Source organism: Muscardinus avellanarius, assembly GCF_963383645.1.
Source record: "Muscardinus avellanarius genome assembly, chromosome: 3".
Lineage (NCBI taxonomy): Eukaryota > Metazoa > Chordata > Mammalia > Rodentia > Gliridae > Muscardinus > Muscardinus avellanarius.
In genome coordinates this window covers 111,117,444-111,126,541 of record NC_137788.1, presented here as the reverse complement: position 1 = coordinate 111,126,541, position 9,098 = coordinate 111,117,444, and positions in this window count along the sequence as shown.

Here is a 9,098-nt window from a genome sequence, read left to right as displayed (position 1 = left end):
GGAAGGAAAGCTGCTCAGCTCTTACCAGGTGAGAGGTGGGGGCAGAAAGGGGTCCCCGATAAGACGTCGTCCCCACGGGCACACGCCCAGGACCTACTTCCTCCAACCATGCCCTAACTGTCTGCACCACCTCCAAGTAGTTCATTCATCCATCAATAGATTCACCCACTAATGAGATCCAAGCCTGTATGATCCAGTCCCTTCTCAAAAGTCCACGTCTACACTGGAGACCAAATCTTCAACTTGAGCTTTTGGGGAATATCCTGGGTCCAGCCATCACAGCCAGCGAGATAGTTCTGCCTCTACTTCTGAATGGAATGTGTACTCTAACAGATATTTATAAGACGAGAAGATTCCTCAGCAGGACTGCAAGGAAGTGGGGTGGAGAACAAAGTATTCTGACAAATGAGAAAGGAAGAATATTCCGAAGACTAAGAGGGAGAGGACACAAGATATTGCAAAGACTCATGCAAACATAGGTGAGAAGGCTCCAGTCAACTCACAATTTCTGCCCTGACCCCGGAGCCCATTTATAGGTCCCTGACCCTATGATCATGGACCCCGCTTTCCTGACCCTGAAGTTGCTGTTCTGTGCATCCTCAAGACCCAGGTCCAAGCAGACGACTCCACAAAATGTTTCATGGTGAACAGAGCATACTCAGGCAGAAATCAATGCCTACGGTCACGACAGCATCGCATCTATCCCCACACGTGTTCGCTCAGTTAATCTCATAAGATAGCGCAATCTCTGTCTTGTAAGCACAGAAACACAGACTCTGCAGAGTTGGGTCTCTGGCCTCAAATTAACTTACAGAACTCAAATCCGCACCGGGTCTTCCTGTGTCGTAGTTCATTGCCATTCCATTGGCACAGGTCCATCAGAGGTTTCTCCATCATTCTGCACCTTTACGGGCAGCTCTGAGACCCTCTCACTCACACCCTACTCTCCAATCAGCCTTCCATCTTTACACAAAGCTGTCGAGAGAAAATGTCACCGGGAATGGTGGCGCACACTTGTCATTCCAGCATCCAAGAAGCTGAGACGGGAGGATCATGGTTTGCGGACAGCCTCAACTACTTAGTGAGGCCCTTTATAACTCAGTGAGACCCTGTTTGAAAATAAAGACTAAAAAAATAGGGCTGGGGGTGTAGCTCAGAGGTAGAATGCCCCTGGGTTCCATCCCCAGTACAAAAAAAAAAAGGCCTATGTTTGTAGTTAAGCAATTCTCTCAGCTCCCTCCTGTCTCTATTTCAAGTTCATCTCTCTGGTGCATCATTTAGTCTAAATTGGTCCGATTCCCTTATAAACGTGTGGGCTTCCTACATAGCAGGTTGTAGTCTACTTCGCTTTAAAACAAACAAACAAATAAATAAATAAATAAATAAATAAATAAATAAATAAATAAAAGCTACACCCACAGTTATTTTTGAAACTGGCCCACACTTTGCCCATATGTCAACACACTATGGGAAAACGCCCTTCCAAGTCTTAAGAATCCCTGTTGTGCAGCTGAGAGAGTTTAGTAGACACCATCTTAAATCCTTCTGGGAAGCCGGGCGTGGTGGCGCACACTTGTCATCCCAGCGTTTGGGAGGCTGAGACAGGAGGATTGTGCAGGTTCGAAGCCAGCCTCATCTACTTAGTGAGGCTCTTTGCAAATCAGTGAGACCCTGTTTCAAAATAAAGAATAAAAAATAGGACTGGGGGTGTAGCTCGGAGGTAGAATGACCCTGGGTTCCGTCCCCAGTACACCAAAAAAAAAAAAAAAAATCCTTCTGGGAGTCAGGCATGGTGGCACATACTTGCAATCCAGACAGGAAGATCACAGGTTTGGGGCCAGCATCAGCAATTTTGTGAGGCCTTTTGCAACTTAGGGAGTCCTTGTTTCAAAATAGAAAGGAAATAAAAAAATAGGACTGGGGACTCAATACAAACACACACACACACACACACACACACACACACACACTCCTTCTGAGGTCTTAGAAAAGTCTGTTGCCACACCTATCACCTGACTTGTACCCTAACTGTAAGTCTGACTTGGAGAATCCTTCGCCAGTCATAGAGATTGGAAAAGTGAAGCAGTTTCATTTCCCAACCTAGCGCATCCTGCATCCTTCACACTTGCTTTAAATTCTGATTGAAAATGGAGCCCTTCTTTTCTTTATTCTGTCTCTTGTCTTGTCTTGTCTAGTCTGTACTCTAATAGAGTGTGTGTGTGTGTGTGTGTGTGTGTGTGTGTGTGTGTGTGTTTTACTGGGGATGGAACCCAGGGGCATTCCACCTCCAAGCTACACCCCCAGACATTTATTATTATTATTATTATTATTATTATTATTATTATTATTGGTACTAGGGATGGAACCCAGAGGCATTCCACCTCCAAGCTACACCCCCAGCCATTTAGTAGTAGTAGTAGTAGTAGTAGTAGTAGTAGTAGTAGTAGTAGTACTAGGGATGGAACCCAGAGGCATTCTACCTCCAAGCTACACCCCCAGCCATTTATTATTATTATTATTATTATTATTATTATTATTATTAATTATTATTATTGGTACTAGGGATGGAACCCAGGGGCATTCTACCTCCAAGCTATAACCCCAGCCCTATTTTTTATCCTTTATTTTGAAACAGGGTCTCAATGAGTTGCAAAGGACCTCAGTAAGTAGCTGAGTCTGGCCACGAACCATGATCCTCCTGTCTCAGCCTCCCAAGCACTGGGCTAACAAGCGTGCACCATCACGCCCAGCTCTAATAGATTTTTAAAAGCTAACTGATCCCTTAAATCTCTCGAAGCCAAACCCATCGGCTCACACAGTGGCTCTCCCAGCAGCCCAGTGTCTAGAGATGACCGTGTTGCCGGTTATTCCACTATAGAGCGGTGATTTGCCCCTGAGCATCCCTCCCAGGTCCCTCCCAGGTCGCCGGGCTCTGCTCTAGCTCTACCTCCCGCCTCCCAGATGCCTCTGCCAGCCGCCCAGCCCTGATGCTAACGCTGATGCGAACGCTCAGATTTTTGCTGCGCCCACACGCTGCTTCTAGGGATCAATTTTTAACTCCATCTGCTATTTCTGTACATATATGTATCCTAGAAATGTAATGGCGTGTCAACAATTTACTCCTCGGTTCTGTGAGTTCCTGAGTCCTTCTCCCACCCTCAGCCTGGGATGGCTGGCCAGCTGCCTCTCTCCGGGGGCCCTTAAGGGCTGGGCTTAGCTGACCCCTCTTTCCATGGGGTCTTTAATTCTGGGGTCCTCCATAGTGTGGTAGTGTCAGGATTGCAGGATGACAACCCCCACTTTGCACACACTTAATCCAACTTCTGCTCCCAGCGCAATTGTTTATGTCTTCTTCGGTCATATGAGCCAGAATAAGCTACCTGGCTGAGCCTAGCACCGGAGGGTGTGGGTACTGAGAGTGCTAGGCGGAACGACCCATCAGGGCTGTACCCAGAAAATCTACTACGAGGCCAAAATACATGCTTGCCAGCTTGCTTGGTTGTCTGCCTTCTTTATTCCTTTGTTTCTTTCTTTCTTTCTTAATTTATTTTGTGGTATTGGGGATGGCACTCAGTGGCATCCTACCTCCGAGCTATACCCCCAGCCCTATTTTTTATCCTTTCTTTTGAAACAAGGCCTCACTGAGTTGCAAAGGGCCTCACTAAGTAGCTGAGGCTGTCCGCGAAGTAGCTGAGGCTGTCCACGAACCCCAATCCTCCTGTCAGCCTCCCGAACGTTAGGATTACAGGCATGCGCGCCACACCCAGCTAAGTTTCATGCTTTTTTTTTTTTTTTCTGGATTCGCACTCCAGTGTATAACCCAGCATCTTGTTTTCCTAGGCAAAGTTGGTGTATATTTGTTAACTTGATTGAGGGTTCAGAGCATTTTAGAAACAGAAGGACCAGGAAGGGCAAGATGACCAATGTAAAGTCTTAGAAATACAAAAGACTACAGAACAAAGCCAACCATTAAAATTTTCCCTCTCTCTCATCCACTTTGCATGTTCTTGTGAGTGAAATATCTCTTCCAGCTGAAGGTCCCTAGGTTCCCATGAATTTTAAATAAATGGCAGACTCATCACCCACCTATCTGCTGCGGTCACGATAATTTAAGAAATTCCATTTGAATTGGCAAACGCTTGCATATTAAATAACTGAACATCTGAATGATCGTGTCATGAAGATTCCAATATATTTGCAAGAGAAAAAAAAATAGAAATAAACAGAATTAATGGCATTTCAAACCCAATCTTTGAGTTTTGCTATGATCAAATATTAGACTTGACTTCTTTCCCATGTAAGGATATAGTTATATTTTTGTTTTGTTTGGTTTGTTTGTTTCACTAAAATAAAGAGAATCAGGAGCAATTTTGGTGACCTCAAAGACTCTCTTGCTGGCAGTCATTTCTCTAGAAGGGATGGGGCTTTTCATCAGTAGTAGTGGGTAATGAGGAGCACATTTGATTAATGATATCTTGCTTTCAAGGATTGGTAGGCCATAAAACTCTGAGCCAAAAGACACATGCTTCCCTTGCTACCGAGTGTGAGTCTAATAATCCAAGTGTGTTTGCACATTTTCCCTCAGGCAGCAGAATATCCCATCAAAGGCTAACAAGGGGATTTGCTGAGAACTCAGTTTGCATGGGGTGGCTTTTTGTTCTCTACTGTTCGTTTGCATGCTATACAATTATCCCTCTACCTGACTTTGCAGTTCTAATGAACGATGTTCCTACCCCAATCTACGGGACAACGGGAGGCATTCCTGAGCATATCATCTGTATCCTCTGGTACCGGAGGGAGCCATTAATATATGCTCTTCCGTTGGAAGCACCTAGGACCAATTAGTCCTCCTGAATATATATCGCCCGCTGTGATAATGATAATAACAACGGCCAGTGCTCAGCTTCCTCCCCCTGCAAGCAACTGCTCAAAGCCCCCGCCCTAAGTCCTTCAATCCTCACCACCCCGAGAAGTAGGTAGTATGACTGTCTCCACCTTAAAGACACCCACGTGCAAAGCAATTTATTCAGGGTAACATTGTCTTAAACGAAAGTGTCAAGATTTGAACCCACCGCCAGCTCTGTTGCTTCAAAGATTCCGGGTCCCTTGCAGAGTCCCTTCATCATTTATACCTTAAGGCTGCATCCTCCGTGCTGACCCACTGGCGTGCGTGCACTTGATGGCAGCTGACCTGTCTGACCGCTTGACCACCTGAACAATTTGTTACTAGAAAGACAATTACAGAATCCTCCGGTCGGTCAATGGAGGTTGACGTCTCAGCCCAGGTGCTCCCATCTCAGGGCTCCCAACCCCACAGACTTGAGACTCTCCTGCGCCAGCTGCCCACCCCAGTCACCTGCCCCGACGTACAGTCAATCGAAGCGGGTTTCCTGGGGGTCTACAGCAGCCAGAATTCATGGTAGGTGCAAACGATAGACCTACATACTGGGAACTCTCTATCACAACAGCCCTGACTCCCAATTGGAGAGACGTGAGTAATTTAGGGAAATACCAACCTGGGAGGAAGAAGAGGGGAGGGGTGTATCAGAAAAGATTCAGTCAGAATGAACCGCTTTCCGTCCCCGCCCCCATCTTCTTGATTTCTCTGTAAAGCAAGCGTTTATTAGTTTGATTTCAACGCACACACTTGTACCTGTAATTACTATATAATGTCTGTTTACATTTTTAAATGAAAACGAATTTCAATTAATCTTGTTTTGTCGATTTCGAGGCACCCCCTGAGATAAATGAAGACACCCCAGGGTGTCGTCAAACCAGGGCTGGGAATTCTTGCTCTAAAAAGTAAAGAAGCAATCTCGTTAAACCTTCAAGGAGCCAGAGGGGAGAAAGGTATGTGGGTATCCGCACAGAGAGAGCCCACTGAGGAGAGAGCCTGGCGTGTGCACCACTCACTCGTACATGCACACAGAGACACAGACAAAAGGGGGTGTCCGTCCCAAAAGGTCGTCATCTTTAGGCAAAATGTCTCTCGTAAATTTACCATCCAATGCCATTTCAGTTCTAAGGTCTCTGCACCACAGAGAAGATGCAAAGTTTCCAAAAATTCCCCCTTCCCTATATGTTTTGAGTGCCGATGAGAGACAGTCACGCAAGGTAAGAAAGAAGAGAGAGACCATTATTGCCAGAGGACGGTGAGAGGTTCAAAATAGCATTTTATGCGACTACCCACCACCAGTACTGCAGGCTGGGACCAGTGGTAGAAAATTTCCAGAGGTTCTTTTTTTGTGGTACTGGACGTGGAACTCAGGGGCATTCTACCTCCGAGCTACCCCCCCCAACAGCCCTATTTATTTTTATTTTTTATTTTTTGGTGGTACTGGGGATGGAACCCAGGGGCATTCTACCTCTGAGATACACCGTTGGCCCTATTTTTTTATTCTTTATTTTGAAACAGGGTCTCGCTGAGTTGCAAAGTACCTCAGTAAGTAGCTGAGGCTGTCCGTGAACCGAGATCCTCCTGTCTCAGCCTCCCAAATGCTGGGATTACAAGCATGAGCCACCACGCCCAGCTAATTCTTTATTTTGAAACAAGGTCTCACTAAGTTGGGGAGGGCTTCACTAAGTAGCTGAGGCTGGCTGCGAACCTGCAATCCTCCAATCCCAGCCTCCCAAGTGATGGGATGACAAGCGTGCGCCACCACGCGGGCTTTCCAGAGGTTCTTGAGATTCACAGTAACAGAGCTTGCAGACAAGGTCTTTAGAGCACCTTGCTGAGTGTTACAGGTTCAAGTCACCCAGGACTTTCGCTGCGAAGCCCGTACAACAGGCAAACCTTAAATTCCTTGTCCTGCGTCCTGCTTTATCTGGAAAATACAGAATGGCTCCTCTTCCTAATGAAGCACCGTGTAATAAAAGCAGGCAGCTGGCCGGGCATGGTGGCGCACGCTTGTAATCCCCGCGCTTGGGAGGCGGAGACAGGAGGATCGCACAGGTTCGAAGCCAGCCTCGCTGGCTTAAGAGACCCTGTTTCCAAATAAAAATGTAAAAATAGGTCTGGGAGTGTAGCCCGGAGGTAGAAGGGTTCCATCCCCAGTACCACCAAAACAAAACAAAACAAAAACCAGGCAGCTGGGTGGGTCACATGCCTGTTATCCCAGTACTTCGGAAGCTGAGTCAGGAGGATCACAGGTCGGAGGACAGCCTCTACAACTTAACGAGGCTCTCAGCAAACTCAGAGAGACTCTCGTTCCAAAAATAAAAATAATGTAGGGCTATGGGTGTAGCTCAGAGGTAAAATGACCTTGGGTTTATTTCCAGCACCAAAAAAAAAAAAAAAATTTAAAACTAAAAACAGGCAGTAAAAGCCAGGTGCGGTGGCGCACGCTTTTAATCCCAGTACTTGGGAGGCTGAGACAGGAGGATCACACAGGTTCAAAGCCAGCCTCAGCTACTGAGTGAGGCTCTCAGCAACTTAGTGAGACCCTGTTTCCAAATAAAATATTAAAAAAAAGGTCTGGGGGTATAGCCCAGAGGTTGAAAGCCCCTGAGTTCCATACACACACACACACACACACACACACACACACACACACACACACACTAACATGTGGGAACATTTTCTTTCTCTACCTGACAAATTGCCACCAACTAAGTAGCTAAAGAAATACCTACTGTACCTACTGTGGTGGTGCACGCCTGTGATCCCAGTACTTGGGAGGCTGAGACAGGAGGATCGCAGGTTCACAGCCAGCCTCAGCTACTTAGTGAGGCCCTTTGCAACTCAGTGAGACCCTGTTTCAAAGTAAAGAATAAAAAATAGGGCTGGGGGTGTAGCTCGGAGGTAGAATGCCCCTGGGTTCCATCCCCAGTATCGAAAAAAAAAAAAAAAAAATCCTTTAAGTAAGAGGTTAGCTGGATCCTCTGCTTGGGTCCCAGCAGGCGGAATTCAAAGGGCCAGCGGGGCTGTGGCTCTGAACTCAGAGCCCTGTAAACGGCCTCTGTAACAGAAGCAGCTGTTACCCACCTGCTGCCCCAACTACCATCACAGCTAGCTTCTCAGAAATCAAAGGCCTGCGCTTGGGAGGCTGAGACAGGAGGACCGCATGGGTTTGAAGCCAGCCTCAGCTACTTAGTGAGGCTCTCAGCAACTAGTGAGACCCTGTTTCCAAATAAAATATAAAAAAGGTCTGGGAGTATAGCCCGGAGCTAGAAAGCCTCTGGGTTCCACCCCCAGTATCACCAACAAAAAAAAAAAAAAGAAAAGAAATCCAAGGCTGATCCCAGCCCCTCCCCCACCCACCTCCACTATCCCATCATGATAACATCTGCAGCCTCCGCCCCTCCACCATCCCTGCTGAAAGTCTCAGTGGCCCTGCAGTGTCAGAAGAAACAGTGTCCTGTAACAGTCTACGAATCACACATTTTTTCAAACACACACACACACACACACACACAAAAGAAAAAGCTGTCAGTGCCATCTTGTGGAAAGACCTATATTAAAATGTCTGAGGTGACCTGGCCACACCCGGACCAGCTCAGAGCCTCGTGGCCCAGGCCCACAGGCTTCTAAGGGACACCAGGCAGTGTCGGTTCTCAAACAGTGACGGCGCGGACTGGCAGAGGCGAGGTTCTGATCGGTCCTGTCCTGAGCCATTACCGGTTGCTCCGTACATACAAAGGCCACATAGGCAGGCCTTTACCGCCAGCACGGTATACGCAGAAAACACAGGCCAGAACCACGCTGGCGGGTTTCCTTCCACATTCCAGAGAAGGATTCTCCATGCTGCCTCAGTCTGTCACAACGCTGCGCACACACATACACACGTGCGCACGTTTAGACCACAATTGTATGTAGTGTAACTCTTTCTTCTAAAATTAACCCTATTTATGATATCTCTATATTGTTTTGTGGTAGGGCTGCAACCCAGGGGCATTCTACTCCAAGCTACACCCCCAGCCCTATGTTTTATTCTTTCTTTTGAAACAGGGTCTCACTGAGTTGCACAGGGCCTCACTAAGTAGCTGAGGCTGGCTGTGAACCTGCGATCCTCCTGTCTCAGTCTCCTGAATGCTGGGATCACAAGCGTGCGCCACCATGCCTGGCTCTTCCTTACCATTTTTGAGCACCATGTATCAGG